Raw genomic sequence first — 20,242 nt, 5'->3', positions numbered from 1 at the left:
TGGTTTCCTTCACATGCTGAAATAAGTAATACAAATCAGTAAGTGCCATCTCAGTTTACGGACAAGGAAAATCCACAGTGTTCATGCTAAAACTGCTATATACATATTAAAAATACCCATAAATTCGAAACTGTTTTCTAATACACAATTTAAAGCTTTTTGAAACATACAGTTTTGGAAATGCAAAATTTCCATGTACATACGCACTATAGCAAGGACACCATTTGGCAGACGGCTGATCTTTGCATTATGGTTGTGTGTAACCTTCCCAGCACAGCACAGAGGCAGACTTAGCTCCTCCGTAGCCCTTCACAGTCACGCTGAAGTAGCTACAAGGCTGTTGTACTGAAGTTGACTTGCATCAGCTGACTCAGAGCACGGGTAGAAAGATGTGCAACCTTCAACACCCATCTGTGCAGACTCACCCTGAGAAAAAGGGGTGCAAATCTGGAGCCAGAATAGAACTGTAATTCTGGAGAGTAAGTGAAATGAGGGAAGACTGGTACCGTGTGAGAATGGATAACGAACTTGAAATAGAAACCGGCTAACATTAGAAATTACTTGGATGAGGGAGAATGAAAACAGAGATGCAAGACAAGAGACATACAAGACTAGGATACAAGTAAGAATGGCTGAATGCGAAACTGAGAACCAAGAAGAATGAAATCATGACTTCAAAAAAAGATGCCTAGGCCAACAATCCTTTCAATTCCTACGTTTTTCATGGAGGATCACTGCTCTCGCTTTTCTGGCTTGAAAGAATCTTCATGGAGTGAGTACTCCAGTTCTGCAATTACTGTAAAAAGTATACAAAGCCCAGCAGCCCATCAAAAGAGTTGGCAAGGAAAGCTCCTAGAACTGAAAATGTTCCTGCAAAATAACCTGGGCTTCAGAGATTGGGTTTTGCCAGAAAGTCTTAGAGAAAACCTGTTGCTAAAAGGTACAGTAAAGCATGAAGGCAATTTCTTAATTCTAACTGCAGAGCAAGGTCTGAAAATTATATAGTACAGAAGATCTGGAACCACACACTGAACAATTAAAAACACTAGATAGCTGCATACTGATTAAATGCCATGTATTTAATGCAAGCATTTCCTTCTATGGAGAAAAATAGCATGTTATCATATAATTAAGGACTGCATGATAATGTACAAGGTACAAGTGGGTGAACCAAGGTCACTAAGGTTTTGAAGTATTAGACTGCAAGCACAGTAATGCGTATTAAATACAAAAAGCCCCTGCATTTAAAAATAGATCAAATGGAATAGAAACACTGTCTGCACATACCTATACAGCTGTGAACATTTTAGTCTCGGTAGACAAAAAGAGTACAAAATAAAAGCTAAGATGCCGAGAATGAGAGCTAAATGTTTTTTTGGATTTCATAGAAGCATTCTGAGGTTTATCCACGTGTACGTATTAAAACTTTACAGGAAATAACCAGTAAAACATTAACCTTATAGAAAGAAATACTTTCCCTGTCCCAGTTTTTCACATACAAAATTGTTTCTTCCTAACCCAAATGCAAACTTTGATAATTATTCCCCCAAAACATTTGGTTTTCCTTTACCAAATGCTGTAGGTCCCCATTTTAGAACAAATAAAAACATATGCAAAGGTCTATCCTTGAAGGAAACAGTAACAACAAAACAAACCCAAAAATTTAACCTCAGCATGGCAGAGGTATAAATAACCTCTCTCAGATCAGTAGTGTTTATCTTCTAAATGAAAAAAGCCTTCCGTTCTGGGGGTCAAAAAAAAAAAAAAAAAAAAAAGAGAGAGAGAACTGCCTTAATTTCTTTCTTAATTTGGGCTTTCCTCTAACAAACAGCTACTGTTTGTTTGTTTATTTTAGCTCATGTAAGTCAGATATGTATGCTGCACTTTTTAACTCTTTCCCATCTGCTGTTCTCTTACAGCATCAGCTGGGAGCTGAGAAAACCTAGAATGATGCAAACCCCAATGGAACCAGTGCTGCTTTATCCTAGATACATCTGCCAGGGTCCACTGCATATGGCGACATACATGAGTAACGTAACGTTTCAGTGCCCTTGCAGTTAAACTTGGGCTGAAAAAAAAACCCTCAAAAAAGTAAAAAGGGGGTTTCATCGGAAAGCTCTGACTTATATAAAAAGATACTGAAGGGGCAGTAAAACAGAAATGCATTACAAACACTACATAAATGAGGTACTCCATTTTTGTAACACGCAAGTGAGACATAACTCTGACCCTGCGCGTCCCAGCCCTGATGCTCCATCAGGCTGGGTCTGGGCTAACTATGCAGTTCCAAGAATTTTCTATTCATACTGCTCGAAAAAATCAGTTATAAAGATCTGCAGAACGAGCCCTTTCCCAGCAGATCAAGGCTGCCCAAACATGCTAAAAGGAAGAAAATTAGTTACAAACACTGCACACACTTGGTACCAAGTAGATCAGTTTTCACTGTGTTGCATCGCACGGTGTTGCACCGCAGGTGAAAAGAGTATCAATAGGGCCACAGCATCCTAACAACACAGTAAGTTTTATTCTTCAAATAAACAGCTAATGAGAGCGATTCAAAGTTCAGATTTGAGAACTAAGTAGCTTATTCATGAACTTATCCATCCTCTTATTCAACAGCATTTTACATGCTTCATTTTGGAAAGTCTCAGATGAAGTTGCTGTATTCAGAAGTTCAAAAAATGAAGCTGTACCCTCATTTTGGACCTGTCTACTAAAACAAAGAAAAGCAAATATGTAAATTTCTAGTGAATTAAAGTGCCCCATTAGGAGTTCAATTATATTCTGAAATTATGTCTTAATTGGTTTGCTCATAGATGAGCTGTACAGCTAACCAAAAATCTACTGCCATATAATCATCACTAAATTTCAGATATTGCCACACATTAAATTAACAGCAGATAATGAGTGGGAAAATTAGCTCTATTTCCATAAGAGGAAAAATTCTTCCCATATTACCTAGAGTGTTTTATATAGTTAGTTTCAAAATAGAAAAAACAATACACAAACAAAACTCTCCTGAATATCTAACATTTATTTTGACCAAAAGTCCACACATTCAAAAGAAATAGTACAAGCAGAGTGCACATCAGAGTCATGTCTCTAATATTTAACTAAAAAGAAGTCACATTTCTAAACTTCTACAGAAATCTTCAAGAGATTGACCACTATTTCACTTTGTGTGTTGCTGGCTATTTCTGTTCCACATAACTTCTGTCTTTTTGAGTACTAATTCCCATGCCCAACTACTCTTCAGATTTTAACATATAAGGTATTCCTGGTTCTCATCAGTATCACACACAGATATTGCAAATGATCTGTAGTTCGAAAAACTTGTGAGAAAAAAATAATAAGGAATAACATTAAATGCAGAAAAAAAAACAAGCTAAGGACTCATATTCTTGTAACTAAAAGGAGGAAAAGAAACTGAGCTCCTTCCATATAGCTTATTTTTCACATTAGTAGGATAAATAAACTTACTAAAAAAAGCTAAAACTTTTGGAAGTGTAGTCAGGCTCCTGAACTTCAGATGCTGTTCAGTTTTGGTTATTTTTGAGGTCAAAAACTATCTAACTTATTACTTATATACAAATGCATAATATAGATTATTTTACTTACCTTTGCTGTGTGAAGGAAACAGATTTCAAAGATCTTGTCTGTAAATGATATATACTTCAATATTTATGCATCCAATGACCACCATCGTCAACAAGGATCTGAAGAAAAACACCACAAAGCAGTACATAAGCCAGGTTAGTTGCAGCTAGACGGAGGACTTTAAAATACTTTATTTATTTATTAAGAAGGTACAAAGTAAAATTGTGCATTTCATACAATACACTAATTTGTTAGCTGCTGTTAAAAACAAACAGACAAGCACCAGAGTCATTACATGGGATGGCGTTTATCTACTTGAGGCATGTAACAATTACTCCGCATTAGTATATTTAAGACTAAATACACCAAACTTGGGAAATTCACTGTTATCATACCAAAATAACAACAGCAGTAATCATCCCATGAGCTAAAGATTAGAAAAGACAAATAAGATTACAAATTAGTATTGAAGTGTGTTATATTTTAAGCACTAATAGATTATGAAAAGTTAAACCACCTCCCTAAACTTTGAAAAGCCAAATTAAAGGTAACTTTAAGACAACATCCCTAAAACTGCCAGTTATGGTTTAAAAAAAAACCCAACAAACCCACAACATTATTCAACAGTATAACCATAGAGTATCATTTATTAGTGCTGCTTTCACATTTCAGTACCGTAACTATGGAAAGATGAATCAAAAAAAATTACTATGCTTATGGTAAGGTCAGCATCAAATGAACTACTCTATGTATGTACTTCCTTTGGAACCAACTTATGTTAAAACGCCCAATAGCTACAATTTTTTTTTTCCAGGTCTCAGCTTCTTTCATTGAAAGAGAAACCATTTGTCTATTATAACCACGATAAAACTTCTACAAAGTAGTTGAGGTTGCCAGGGACCTCTGGAGAACATTTGGTCCACCTTGCCTGTTCAAGCAGGGCAACCTAGAGCTGGTGGCCCAGGACCGTGTCCAGCTGGACTTTGAACGTCTCCACGGATGGAGACTCCACAGCCTCTCTGGGCAACCTAGTCCAGCGGTCAACCACCCTCACAGTCAAAAGGTGTTTCCTGATGTCCAGAATATCCTGACATTCTCTGCTTTCTCCTTCCTTAATGAAGGAACTTCAAAGCATAGCTGTGTAACATGAGACAAAGAGTTGATAACAGGCTTAAGTCAGCATAACCAACCCTTATGTACATGCTCGACGATATATACAAAATTAAGCCCCACTGGTACCCGTATAACCTAACATATGCCGCAATACTTTTGAAATCTTTCACTCCTCATTTAGCAACAGATGCAATTAACTAGAAGACTAATCAAGTCAAAAAGCTTTCATCTTGTAAATAATTTTCGCCTCTACTCAGTCGATTCCACTTGGTTTAGTCTTTCTCAGATTATGGAGGAATCCAACTCCGAGCAAAGGAAAACCTTTTGCTGACTCCTGACAGTGTACAACCACAGCAGCAATCCAACTTGGGTTAACACAAGCAACTGCTTCATCTTGAATATATTTTTTTTAAAAATGTGATTTATCTATTTACTCATTTATTTATTTGCAGGCCTGGGACATCTGATCGCCAGCAGTCAGAACGTGTGGAAAGGTGATCGGACGACCAGATCACTTAGCAGGCTCTGCGGACAATTAATTGCTGCTTAAAGCCACAATAGTTAAATACCTCTAATAGCAAAAACACTAAGTTTTTGCAGTTTGCCTATATCAATGCAAAAAGTTATTTAATCTCAGTTTTATGATAATGCTTTATCTGAATTGTCCACGTTTGTTTCTTCTGAAGTCAATCCAAACCCCCGCAATTTCCATCACCTGAGAATAAACACCTTTCAAATCAACTTCTGTAAAATAGCAAGTTACCGAATACTCAAATGGATACTCTCTGCTCTTTCTAGTGCTTCCAAAAATTTAAAATCCTTGTAGAAAAAACAACTGTCAGATCAGTCTCTGAAATAAAATTGCATAGGCTATACTGTGATTACACTAACTTTCTTTTTCTAATGAAAAATCTGAAAAAGAAATTGGATGTATACTGTGCCTTGATGTTTGCCAAACAGAGTTGATGGATTGGTATGAGGAAAAAATTCCAGATACAAAATGACCCTATTAAAGTATTAAAAAGCTGCTGTGTAAGAACTGAAAGCGACACTGCCCCACCAGACCGCCACTGCCTTTTCAGATATAGTTCAAGACAGGGTTGAGGGGCAGGAAAGGAATGGAAAAAAGTGTTTCAAATAGAATCATAGAATGCTTTGGGTTGGAAGGGACCTTAAAGCTCATCCAGTTCCAACCCCCCTGCCATGGGCAGGGACACCTTCCACTAGACCAGGTTGCTCAAAGCCCCATCCAACCTGGCCTTGAACACTGCCAGGGACGGGGCATCCACAGCCTCTCTGGGCAACCTGTGCCAGTGCCTCACCACCCTCACAGTGAAGAACTTCTTCCTGACAGCTAATCTACATCTCCCCTCTTTCAGTTTAAAGCCATTAGCCCTCACCTGATCACTACACTCCCTGATAAAGAGTCTCTCCCCAGCTTTCCTGTAGGCCCCCTTTAAGTACTGGAAGGCCGCTATAAGGTCTCCCCGAAGCCTTCTCTTCTCCAGGCTGAACAACCCCAACTCTCTCAGCCTGTCTTCATAGGAGAGGTGCTCCAGCCCTCTGATCATCTTTGTGGCCCTCCTCTGGACTCACTCCAACAGGTCCGTGTCCTTCTTATGCTGGGGGCCCCAGAGCTGAACTCAGTACTCCAGGTGGGGTCTCACGAGAGCAGAGTAGAGGGCAGAATCACCTCCCTCAACTGCTGGTCACGCTTCTTTTGATGCAGCCCACGATACGGCTGGCTTTCTGCGCTGCAAGCGCACATTGCCAGCTCATGTTGAGCTTCTCATCAACCAACACCGCCAAGTGCTTCTCCTCACGGCTGCTCTCAATCCATTCTCTGCCCAGCCTGTATTTGTGCTTGGGATTGCCCCAACCCATGTGCAGGACCTTGCCCTTGGCCTTGTTGAACTTCATGAGGTTCGCACAGGCCCACCTTGCTAGCCTGTCAGGGTCCCTCTGGATGGCATCCCTTCCCTCTAGAGTATCAACCACACCACACACCTTGGGGTTGTCAGCAAACTTGCTGAGGGTGCACTCAATCCCACTGCCCATGTCCCTGACAAAGATGTTAAACAGTGCCAGTCCAAATACCGACCCCTGAGGAATGCCACTCGTCACTGCTCTCCCCTCGGACATTGAGCTGTTGACTGCAGCTCTTTGAGTGCAACCATCTAGCCAATTCCTTATGCACTGAGTGCTCCATCCTTCAAATCCATGTCTCTCCAATTTAGAGGCAAGGATGCCGTGCGGGACAGTGTCAAATGCTTTGCACAAGTCCAAGCAGATGATGTCAGTCGCTCTTCCCTTATCCACCAACGCTGTAACCCCGTTGTAGAAGGCCACCAAATTTGTCAGGCACGATTTGCCCTTAGTGAAGCCATGTTGGCTGTCACCAGTCACCTCCTTATTTTCCATGTGCCTTAGCATAGTTTCCAGGAGGATGTGCTCCATGATCTTGCCGGGCAGAGCGGTGAGATTGTCCTAAGGCTAATGAAATACCTGAAGTGCACAGTAGTCTGTGAAACAAACAGGCAAACAACAAGTTCTGCTGATAAGCTGCTCAAAGTCACTAAACAACCCAATCTAAGATACCAAATGTTGCTGTATTGAGGTATGCCATGTGAACATTAGACTCAAAACAATTACCTTTAATTCAACAGGTCTACATCTTCTGCAGTCATGACATACGCTTCTTTTGTTAGCTATGCTTTGCCTTGGCTGTACTTTACTTGTTTTATATGCCAAACCAATAAAGTCAGAGGAATAAACTGGTACGGAAGCCAAAGCAGAATCTATCAACAGATTTGTTTAATAAAGTTCAGCATGGAAGATACTTATCAGTGGTTACAAACCAGAAAGCACACCTGCTGACAGGGAGATCTTAAAATTGAAGATGCACTGAGAACTGGAGTAAAAAACTTTTTTTTTTTTTTTTAAAGGGAGAACGCATAATACAGAGCAACTACAGGGAAAAGTAGGGAACAACATTTCATTGTGCCATTTTAAACAATTTTTCTTCAAAGTGGTTCAGAGCCTGTGACTTGTTTTCCCTAAAAGCGACTTAGCGCATGTAATTTGGTGTTGAGGCTTTCTATCAATTACCCTTCAAACTTAGCATTCAATTTTTTTTAAGAAGTTGAATCAAATCTCAGATTTTTTAAGTGCCACTGAAAAGATTTTTTCTTTTTTGGCCTGACAAGTAAATCATTCTCACTTTGCCTTTTGTGTTAATAGATATTTTCTTTTTTTGTTGGCACTGAACTGCACCACCAAAATCCAGATATTTAAACTCTGCTCCCATTGCAGATGTTATTTCTGACCAGATTTAATCATCTTTCTCTCATGCATAACAACTGCAATAATTGTAAAGGTATCATTAATTTTGTTGTCAAAACCTCTAAGCCTTCTTGAAGGATTTTGAGCATCACATCACAGGGAAAAAGTTTCTTCTGTGTTAAACCATGTTTCAGGGGAATCTTCTAAATCTCTTGGGACCTGTTCATTTTGCTGGATGGCACCCAAGTGTTTTGTTATTTTTTCTTCATGTGATTTTATGATCATCATCCTAACAGCCAGAAGGAGTCACTATGATCTCATCTTCAATTAATGTGAATTTACCAATGAAATTAAAATATTTTCTTTTTAATAACACATTATCTTATTTACAATAGCTCATTCCGGTAAGTCATTTGACACTGACACAAAAAAGACAGTTACATGGCACTAGAAATAAAGGGACAGTCATAAAGGGAATCAAAACAGACATTTTCCGTCTTAAAGAAAATCTATATTCTCTGTTTTTTTTTTTTTTTTAAATTCTCTAGCACCTCGTTTTGAATGTTGTTCCTCTAAATATCCTAGAGTATGAAGAGTTGGTTCTACAAGATTCTGCATCCTAGTCTGGTGCCAACCCACAAAACATATGTCTCTGCTCAAATGTAAGAATCTGTTTTGATTTTTTTTTTTTTTTTTAAATTTCTTCCTGGACTGGGGACAAAACATTATTTAGATACAACTCAACATTTAGTATCTTCTGAGATATGAAACTTTCTAAATCCCAAATATATTTTTGTTAATTTATTCCCAAACAGCAACTTTGAAGATACTAAACCGTCTGAACACATGACAATAATCATTCAAAGTAAATGCTCAAAAATCATTGGGGAAAAATAATAAATTCTTTTTAGACTTTTTTATGCTCGTGGGTGCTACTAAGTCTTAAAACCATCAGATTTATTTTTAAGCCAAATATTTTATTGCATAGTTATGCAAAAACATCAATATGTTTTTCTAATGTCATTAGCTTTCCATTTGTTCCCACTGTAAATAGCTCTTGTACTCTATTTTTGTATTATTTGGGATAAGGTAGATTTTCCGCTATTATTGACACAATGGCACAAAGTATTGTTCAAACATTTTACAAAAATAACTCGAACGCAGCAAATGATACAGCGTAGATCACCCTGACCCCACGACCGGATTTCTTTACATGAGTCTCTGGGCCGGTCCAGAGCTCTAATGGTGAAACCTCGCTTCTCCGTGAGGTGTGGTAACTGTCCACATCCACCCCACACTGAGGGTTTGCTTTTAATTAGAATATCACTAATGCAAACAAAAGATACTCTAACCTCAGGAATTAAATATTTGCATTACTTTCGGCAAATAAGCTTCTTGAAAGAGCCAACTTCTGCACAGCATAAATCACAAGTAACTTTGATGAAGTTACATGTGTTACTTCAAATCACATGGGTGAAAAACATGCCTGAGCTTCATATAGATGTTTACGTATTAAAAGAAACCCATTAGGTTGGACAGGTGCAAAATCTCAGACCATTTTCTTTTAGATAAGGGAATATACGTGAGAGGCACTACCACAGAAATACTACAAAGCCTTTGCAATCTCCATCAGTCATTTGCCTCTGGGAGGTATGTTTTTCTTAGTTGTGAAAAAAACCCAACAAACCAACCCAACTTACAGTTGTATGAAGATTACTTCACAACAAGATAAATGTACACAGAAAATGTTAGAAAATTTAGTACGCATAATAGAATATTTGCGTACAGCTACACAAGGGTAACTGAAAGTCTTTTCTAAATGTTTTTTTTAGGGGCAAATGTAAAGGACTAGTAGATTTGAAAAACATTGAAGAGATCTTTGTTTTCCAGCTTTCTATTTTTACACCCACAAACACACACATACGTCACATACTGGTGATCACACCTGATGTGTGTAGTGGAAGAGGAAGAAAGCAACAGGGATAAGCACTGCACAAAACACACCGTGATCCTTAACAAGGTTACATTCTCCTCTGATTTTAGAATCCACGAAATGATTCGACTCAGTTGCAAAGGCTACCACCAGAAAAGAATTAGGAGGAAAAAACACGTGTTTTTCTTTTTTTGTTCCACAATAATGCAGAAAAGGCAGCCTCAATGTTTTTTTAAATTAATAGTTTTAAGCGAGAAATAAATAAACCAGGTCTGTCTTGTTTTTGTCAGACGAGCAAGCAAGAACTAATGAGACCGCCTGACAGATGACTCTGCTCCAATATTGTTCTAAGAAAGAATTTCATCCTGCTTTTAACTGTTACTTACCATTTTATTGACACCAATACAACTGAACTTTCTAATTAGCATTAGGAAAAAAGAAGACATTTTAACTAAAAGTATGAAAGCCTCACTGATTTTATCACTAGTAGGCTGGTGAAGGCCAGGCTTTGCAGTTCTCAAGCATTCTCCAGCAGCACTTGGGCCTGCGTCATTAACGACACTTCCCTTGTCATTGCGCTGAGCAAAGCAGGACTTGGCGATGCAGCTCACCGCAGCCCTCAGGGCAAAACGCGGTGGTGTGGGGCTGCTTCCATTTGGGCATTGTTTCTGTAACAGATACTTGCCTTTTTTTTTTTTTTTCGCAATATTTAAGTCTAAACCATATATACATACATGTAAATATTATATTTATAAGCATATATAAAATACAAAAATGTCTTTTCTGTACGTATATAGAGAACTGATACTTTGTTTTTTAATCTAGTCAAAATCCCAGTACTATTAAAAGTTCTGAGAGACAAAACAATATTTCTGGAAGAAAAAAAACAGCCCTCAATGAGACACAAAATACACTATAAAGAAATCGCATTTCTCTTCCAAACACGAATATCCACATTATCTACATTTCCTTCCTTTCTAGGTTACTTCTTAATACTTTTTTAGCAGCTAATCTTCCTTTAAAGCTCAACAGTGTAACAACTTCTCCTACAATTAGCAAAAGCAAAATTCTCCATGGAGATTGTCTAACATGCCACCTTCTCTTGCAGTATCATAGGACTTTCGGCTGTATACCTTCAGAAACTAAAACTATACTTGAGCCTAGGGAAGGGGTAGAACAAACTAAAAGAGAAAAAACAAAACAAACACACAACCTGCCCCCCCCCAAACCTCCTAAAAAATCCCCTATGAACCCAACCACTAAGGAAGCATGCTCCCCTCGCTTCAGTCCCCGCCACGCATTATATTCTGCCACATCATTCACTAGCACGTGAACGTGGCATCCAGGCTTTTCTTTCTTATTCTCACTTACTTGATACTACCTTAATAGTAGTGCACGCTCTTAAAGCTAGAGAGCTTTACATGAGTACAGAAGTTATGACTCATTCAACTGAGTACGCAGCAGCTTTTGCATCAATTTATTTCACATCTCAGCTGGTCTTTGAGTCAGGCTGCCCAAGCAGTATCTATACCATCCGCAGCCATAAGAAGACGAAGAACATAGGGTTTAAACTCTTAGTTTCTCAGAGAGGAACGACAAACCAGGAAACTCTGAGCGCTTCCATGGGAACAGGAGGAGGACCGGGAGCAGACCAAAGTGAAGCCGGAGTGGGAACCAGGCGTTACTATGGACACCAACGGGAAGAGCCTTGCCTTACTATGAGTAGCCCAGAAATTAAGATGAGAGATGGGAAGAATCCTTCATTCACGTAAGTTAAACAGGGGAAAAGTGGAAGAAAAGTAAGCCCAGTGCTGCCCCAAGAAGATTATTACCCACAGTAAACTAGGTCATAGAAGTGAGTAGGGTTTATTATATATATACACTTTCTTTGTAGTTAAGCAACCACTGTCAAAGTAATGAGATTTACTCACATTTCACCCAAGTACTCTTTTGAATTCTGACTAATTAAAATAACTGCTAAATGACCAGTCACACATACCTCACCTTTCAGTGAAGATGACGCATCAGCAAATTTGAACAATCTCTCAAAAAAAAAGATGGTTTTGACCTTTTTAAAATTTCCATATACAAACGAAAGTACTTTGCCTCTATACTGCCATTCATCCAAACATCTAATGTATCTAAAAATATACTCTCAAATGTAATTCGTTTCCCAAGTCATGTGAAGATGACAGAGTTCTTACTTTACTAACAGAAAACTGTGGCAGATTGATTTTTAGTGACCTCCTCAAATTCTTGGTATGTTGGTGACACAGTTAGAAACAAAATACAAAATTTCTGTCAACTGTAATCTTGTGGTTACACCACTGCAAAGACAGTTGAAATTCTTTTGAAAATGTGAAAAGGCGTAAATCAGGAAAAATGAATGAAAGGATTAGGAATACTACCTTTTGTTTATTTTTGGATTGAAGAAAGAAAACAGAAAAATATTTTTAGAACTATGCAAGTATCACTGTGCTTTGTAACATGATGTTGTTCCTCTGCTGTTTAGATGGTTCCAAAAATATTCACCTCCGATTTGTGGCAGTTGCTATCACCCTAACAGCATTTTATAGCTCCAGGGCAGTCTATGTCTACAACAAATCTGTAGAGAACTGATGTCATAGTAATAACTTTTCTAAACATAGAACTAAAGACTGAAGGAACCGCATTATAGAACTGTAGATACAAAGCTTTAGTTTCTGAATGGCTATTTCCTATCAATACTTGCATTTAAAACCTGCAAAGATGGTACAAGTTGGACTAAAGTTCTATTTTTGGTTGATTTTGAGAAAACTGCATACTGACATTTACTATTATACAATAATTAGTGTTCTTGTGCTTTCAAACACTGAATACCAGAAATCATGACACTGAATCAAAAATTGAAAAGAGGACACTACACAGCAGATAAAACACTGACATCTCTTCAGAGACTTTCTTTTAAAACAGAAAAAATGGCACAGTGTTGAGCCTCAATTGTTTGAAGAAATATTCTTCTCCTCCAAAATTAAATTAGAAACATTTAGAAGCACAAAATTCTGTAAATTCAAGAACGTATGAATTTGTGATGATTACACAGCAAAAGAAAATAAATGCATCTCTTCAGATATGTCTCTTGTTTTATTTTCTGTCTTCTTTAAAGAACAGAAAAGGCAATCAAATGCAACAGAAAAATTGTATTAATTGGCTGATCTGGTGACGGTTTCCATTCAACAGTATTTTTCCATTCATTTAGCTGAAGCATAATTATTCAACACAAACTGCATAGTTTCATACCATGTTTCAAATACCAATAGGCAGACAGCTACTGCTTTGTAGAAAACTAGTACCAAAACAGGAAGGACACAGGGACATCACTAGAGTCACCGTTATCTGTTCAGCAGAGTCGTACCTTAATATCAGGTACCAGGTTAGCCAGATGTCCGATAGCACCAATTATACACGGCATTCAGTAGAGCAATAGTCCCTTTTTTTACCTCTGGCCAGACTCTCAAAAGAGTTCAATATCCCGTTGTGCCAGATGACTTCCCCACCTGACAGGAAAAAAAAAACCAACCCACTAACAAAACCTCACAAACATGAGAGGAAGAGGCATATGGGATCACGGCACTACAAGAAATAGGATGGTAACGCTGCTGGACCAGAGTGTGGGTGTCCGCACGTACAGAGCTCCTGACGTGTGGCAGGGGATTCGGAGCAGGGCAGTGCTAAATCCTCAAAAATCATTTTAGGTAGAAGACTTAAAAGGAAAACTCCTATGGAATCGCTGGATTTCCAACTGTAATAGATGCATTCATAGCAGTATGAAAGGGCAAGCTGTTCTGCCTGGTTACGGGTACTACCATGGCTGGGGGCTTCCCTTGTGTCTGCACCAGTCCGTGTTCTCCTGGTCATTGTAATTTACTTAACTTCTATTATGTTTAAGCAATGAGTCTTGGTGAAATTGTAAGTAAAACTATATGGATATTTCCACGAATTTGTAAATATCTTATTTATTTTTAAGGAAAGTAACCAGAAAGAAGGCCTAGGAAAAGTGTTTCTCTGAAATCTTAGAATCATAGTTAGTAGGTTTCAGGGGTCTTTTCTGCATTTTAATTTCAATATTCAACTGCTAATAACTGCGTATAATTTCCCAGAAGAAGCAGCAATTTTTGTCTGTATTTTAACATCTGTAGTTTTACAAAGGATTTCTCTTTTGATGGAACTCCTAGAAACACATTCATTCACAAGTGCCCCCAAATCTCACAAGATTTAAGAGAGGAATACTTCTTTATATTAGCAGTGCATTTTCACCATCAAACTGAAATCTAGTAAAACATTTTATGTAAGATTAAACTGTTTTTCATGCATTTATCCGAATACATAAGCCTGACACCCACTTTTTCAGGCTTTACCTTCACATATACCTATTACTCTACCTGCTTTCCCTTCGCCCTGATGTCTGGAAAAGAGCAGGACAGAAGGGCCACCCACCTCCTGAAACAAATACACAACCAGCTGCTGCTAGGGATACCAAAGAGGAGGCACCGCAGGTTCTGACAATGGGAAAAAACAAACATGAAAGGTAAGGAAAAGCAGATGAAAGCTGGGGACATGCCCTAAATACCAACATGTCTCATTGTCTGAGCATTGCTTTGAAAAAGACCCCTAGAACACAGGAAAGATTTTTCTAAAGACAAAGAATAGTTATCAAAAGCATGAATTAAACAGGAAAGAACAGAAGAAAACAATTCGCTAATTGGTCAGGTAAGCCAGTATATGCTTTGCTTTTGCTTCTAATGATACTAGAAAAAAATTGGGAAAGAGATCTTTTTAATCCTGCTGTTCATCTTAACTAAGGGAAACGGTACTCGTTCTACAAGTAACATCCACAGAATGTTTAGGCTCAAAGTATGGGTCATTTTTACTATTTTTTTTTCTCCTCCGTTAACATAAGATTTGTAGCACTGCCACAATTACAATGCTTTTAAAACAAGACCGTATACAAGTATCTAATTCTGACTGATTACCATCAGGAACAATGAATATAATCTTCCAAAACTTCATTTCTTCCTTTTGCCATACTTAGATCAGCTGCTACTTAGCTGATGATTTAGGAGCATCCACAAAAGGCATCAGGAGCAATTTAGTTAGACGAGTCTAATTTAATAAAAAATACCTTGCAAGATGACTGTATTACTAACAGAAAGGAATTTATCTTCCTTTTCAACTATGTGCGTAGTACATACAGATCAGTCCCGTGGAACCTGCGAATCACTCCAAGAAACTTCAGAATACTCCTCAAATGTAATAATGTAATCTTTTTTAATAGCAAATTTTTTTGAAGTTATGCCTGTATTCCTTCCTTGGTTAAATAAAAGATAAAATCCTATTTCCTCCCAGTTCACTGTGCTGCCTTCTTGAAAAGCAGACTTTCTAGGCACATTGAAAAAAGAAAAGCCTTAGCAGGTTTTTGCTTTTTTTTAATTTTTATTTTTTTAAATAAGGAAAATCATAATTCTGGATGGACTTCGTAATTTTTTCTACCTCATTTCCCCTTCAATATATTTGTCTGCCAAATTAACAACACTGTTTCTGTGTGACAAATCTACTGTGCCGTTTAATCAGCTTAGTTCAATTGTAATTTTGCACTATTAACAAAGTGGACTTAGGCATCAGGGAGGGAGTACTTGTTTCTGTACGGCTCTCAGATCCTGTTATCCAACCTTCAGACGTTCAGTGATACCAAGCTTCTCTAGGCTACCTGTGCTTTCCAGAGCTCAGGAGGCCAACCTGACCCACACTGCCAGACATCCCTGTTTAAGACACATTCAGTTAAGAACTCGGCGCTCGTTATTCTTCTGCAGAGAAAAGATCATCTGCTATTAAAGGACTTGGTGACGTAGGTAACTTCTTCTGAATGGCCTTTCCAGCTCTGAAGATGCATCTAATGGAGCTTTAAAAATTCTGGCTTTAGCCTGCCTTTCCTTCTGATATTTCTGCTTTTATCAGTTTTGTCTCCATCATTACTCTTTCTATCTTATCTTTACTAAAAAGAAAATCTTTCAGGGAAACTGTTTTATTCCTCCCAGGGGTTTGAGAGGCACCTCTCTGCGTTAGTGGCACCACTATCACATGACGACATCTCCACAACAGGCGCATGGACAATTAAGTCAGAAGCAGATAAAAGCAGTATTCCCTTCCTACTTGGTTGAAATGAGGTTTGGAAATTTTTGTTAAGAAAATGACCTTGTTAATTTTTTAAGACCTCTCCCAGGAGAACCATAATCATCACATCCCTGTTTCACAGTCGTCAGGAGGAATTACAAGGATTGTGTTGCTTAACTTCCTTAGTATCCAGACATATCAGGTATGCAGTTCGTCTCTTCACAGTCTAACAGCAGAAACGCTATTCGTAGTAAATGCTGTTTTATGGAAGTAATTGATAAGACAGCTTGCTCTCTAAGAAAGGGAAAGATGGAGTGTCTGCATTTCAATAAGACCCTCTTGGGGCAGCAAGGAGGCATTTGAGCCCAAGGAAAAGTTGTGTTTTAAATCTTAAGGAGAGATTTAACTATTTTTGTTACATCGGACAAAATATCACATAACATCTCTTCTTTACATATGGAGCAAATACAGAAGAGGTCTGGAGCTAGGCTAGTCTCCAGTTTCACCCAGGCGACACTTCATTACCAGGTTGGAAGCAACGACTGTCAGATTTCAGAGTTCAGCTGGAACACTGCTCAAATTCAGAGAAGAGCAGAAAGTAAATGAAAAACACCCAAGTTTACTGTTATACTATTGAAAATGAGAATAAGGTGATGCTGATAGCTCTAATAATTTCAAACAATTTTAGAAACAACTTTCATCTTCAGCTACCACACTTAAAAGTTTCTTAGAAGCACTGCGAATTTTAACAGATTTCTCAATCAGTTTCTAATGGTTATTTGGGATATATAGAAGCCTGGAAATACACATGCGGGAAAAAGAAAAATCCAAGGGCACTTTTGCATGTATATCTGCTCTAGTACCAAGCCTGTTAGAGAATCACTGCTTGGTCCTCAGCTGCATGTTTCCCACCTGGCCCTTACAGTGCTTCAACCGCCCCAATGTGCCAAGACAAATATTTGCAGAGCCACACTGAAAACCACAGCACTGAAATTATTTGGGCCTACAGCAAACAAGAAACAAATAAAACAAACAAAAAAACCCAAAGAAACAAAAATTGAACCTATTGGAGGAAATTTTGCAGAATCCAGCTAACCATCTTCCCCCCCCCCCGATAAAACCACAAAAAAATTTGTTTTATCTGCACCATTTCATTAGCCAACAGATACACCACCACAAGCACTTTCACTGGTGCAAGTAAAAAAGGGGAGAAAACCTTCATGTGGAGAAGGAATGAATGGCCAAGAGGAAGTGGGCAGAAATTTCTCCAACCAGCTTGGCTGCTGGAAAAAAACCTGCAAAGTATCCTTTTTACGGCAGTGCTGCTAATGCCAGTTTAATCACCAGTTTAAACCACCAAAGCAGTTTTGATCTGCAAGAATTTTATGACACTGGAGATAATACTAGAATTTTTTTAAGGAAAGACATCAAAAGCTTTCAAAAGCTTAGCTAAGAGTATCCATGTAAAAATAATGATATTGTTAAAAATTGTCATTTAACCCATTTAAAAGTTTAAATTCAGGATTTTGGTTTGTTATTTCTTTACCACCCATTGGTGGTTAACAGACCACAAATATATACCCGCTTCTTGCTCTTTTAGAATGATTCTAATCTCAAATTAAATAGTACAAATTACTAGTAGAATAGCCATCTAGGTCCTACTGATGGTAAATAAAGCAGCAGCATTTATATGCATTCAAAAAAGAAAGCAAAAAACTCCTATAAAAGCTTAATAATTTCTTCCTATCTTCCTCCCTTTGTCTCTACCCACTTCAGCCCAGTTTTTACTCTCACTTTTTTCAACTTATCTAAAACTAAATCCTGAACTACCCAGATTTCTCCATTCCTACAAAGTCCCACTGAAGTTAGTGAAGTGCACGCTGTGCACAGACCTACTACCATCAACTCATTTACAAGATCAGAACCTTGTACTGCGAGATCCCGACAGCAAAGACTGCGCCTTCAGCTCTGTAAAGCTGTGCAGCATTCAGACATCATCACAGCAACTCCCAAGGATGCAGAGATTCACATTCATGCCTCAAAAATTTAATACATTCTTTTATATACCCATATGAGATTATTTTACATGGAGTGGTTAAGCTGAAGGAAAGAAACAGGAAAAAAAGAAAAAGCAAAAAAAGGGCCTTTGTCCTGAAACAGTTTTTTCTTTGCTTTCTTTGGAAGAGTCATCTAAAAAACCACTACTGTTGCAGAATGCTCTTTCATGACATTTAGCCTTAATCTTCTCTTTCTTCATTTCACTGCTTTATTTCTAGCTATAAGCCCCTACGCTAGCCTGAATATTTCCTTTTTATCTTTAGTTGTTTACAATTTTAGATATACGTACGCTGTTAAGTCTTGTCTTGCCTGTTCTCTTTTCTTAGTCTTTCCATAACGTTACTTCCTTAAGAGACCAGACAAAGGCACATTCAGGTGTCTTCGATAAATAAGGCAAACCACCATTTTAGCCCAGAAGTAGTAATACTAAATCACCCGGCTGGAATCCCTTGGAGTGAGTGTCCACACAGACATGGCTATAAGTCATGCAACCAGTAACATCCTTTTCAGTGGATTGCACTGAGGTCCTAAAATTTTATATTTGTGTCTAACTCTCACACGCCATGATGTATGAGCCTTTGGTACTAAAATTCTAAGAAACCAGGTATTTCCTGAAATCCTCCGATTTTGGTAACCTATGTACAGCAAATACATGCAAACATGAAAACATACACGAAATAATATCATCAAACCAAAAAACCCAAACCAAAACCCTATTCACAGAAATCCTAAACATTTTTGCTGTGCAAAGTAAATATACAATGATACGGTTTTATACGAAATCAACCTAGATAAATGTCTGTATGTCCATAGATAATCCTGGCCATTTGAACACAGTGTTATGGCAATAAACCCAGTGTTTTGGATCAAGAAAAAATCATTAGCACAGAGTAAATGTAATTTTACGATCTATCAGAAATTGATACCAGATTTCTGCATTTTCACATTGAACTGCTGAAGAAAGCGGTGCTATTTTTTCTGCGCTTTATCTGTTTCTGCCCTACACCTCACCCTTCCCCTAGCACTAACACAACCAACTAACTGCACCAGGAGCTGACCCTTAAAACTAACCTGTTTTCTTGCTGTACTAATTATAATTTGAATTAACTTCTTGATGTAATTCATCATACAAACACTTGTGCTGGCAAAAAGCAGGCCGTGACAACATGGTAATAGAAATGAGCTTCTTTTGGTAGTTTATCATCAGCAGAGCACCAGAAGGTAACTACAGAGAGATAAGGCCATATGGAGCACTGCAGAACAGAGGTGGAGGCCTGTAAATACTGGAGTCATCATGGTCACAAGCCAGAGCTACCCATACTGAATGGATGTTGACCTAGGGCAGTACACCCAGCCTGTAACCTCATGTTTCACTTATTCCACAGAAAACCTACACTTACTATAGGTTAGAATCAAAGAACACGCTGGTTGGAAAGGACCTCTGGAGGTCTCCAGTCCAACCTCTTGCTCAAAGGAAGTCCAACTAGATCAGGATGCTCAGGACATTGATCGATCAAGTTTCACATTCCTCTGAAGACGTAGATTTTACCACGTCTCCAGTGACCAACCACCTTCATGGCGATTTAATTTTCCTAACATGTAACTGGAATCTCCTTTTTTCCAACTTGTGTCCATTGTGTCTCACTGTGCACCTCCAGGACAAGTCTGCCTCCGCCTTCTCCATAACCTCCAACCAGGTAGAAAAGCACTTTTATAATTCCCCTCCCTGGATGACAACCAACTCTGTACTTTGACTGAATACCAGTAAACCCACAAGTCTATCTCCTGTTCATCTTACAGAGAGAAAATGGGCCCCATTTACTGTAGAAATGAAGCATAAACACAGGGAAAGACTGTGCATGAGGTGAACAGGGAAAGTTTAATAAATCTCCTTAAATCCAATCAACAGCTCCATTTAGATATTTCAACTGCTCCTTCCACTATTCAGTGCAACTACACCTTAGCATGCAAATAATTTCCAGTTGCTACTGCCAGCTCCGCAGGGGAAGATTTAAATCTGGATTTTCTTGTACCATAACTTTTCATTTCTTGGTTGTCAAGGTCTGAGATATTCTGAATTCTGTGTACCGTAAGAGCAAGAGATGCTGC

At 38.3% G+C, this 20,242-nt stretch overlaps 1 protein-coding gene across 1 annotated transcript in view; it reads right to left on the bottom strand.

Annotated features, from left to right (window-relative positions):
• Positions 1 to 20,242, bottom strand: part of MBD5 (methyl-CpG binding domain protein 5) — a 147,141-nt gene that overhangs the window by 90,762 nt on the left and 36,137 nt on the right. Inside the window, exon 2 of the mRNA XM_050899575.1 lies at positions 3,619 to 3,716. The gene's annotated coding sequence lies outside the window, so the exon portion shown is untranslated. The remainder of the gene's footprint in view (positions 1 to 3,618; positions 3,717 to 20,242) is intronic.

Source organism: Gymnogyps californianus, chromosome 7 (assembly GCF_018139145.2).
Source record: "Gymnogyps californianus isolate 813 chromosome 7, ASM1813914v2, whole genome shotgun sequence".
In the NCBI taxonomy this organism is placed as follows: Eukaryota; Metazoa; Chordata; class Aves; order Accipitriformes; family Cathartidae; genus Gymnogyps; species Gymnogyps californianus.
The sequence above is the reverse complement of the archived record's forward strand: the minus strand, read 5'-3'. Positions and strand labels throughout refer to the sequence as shown.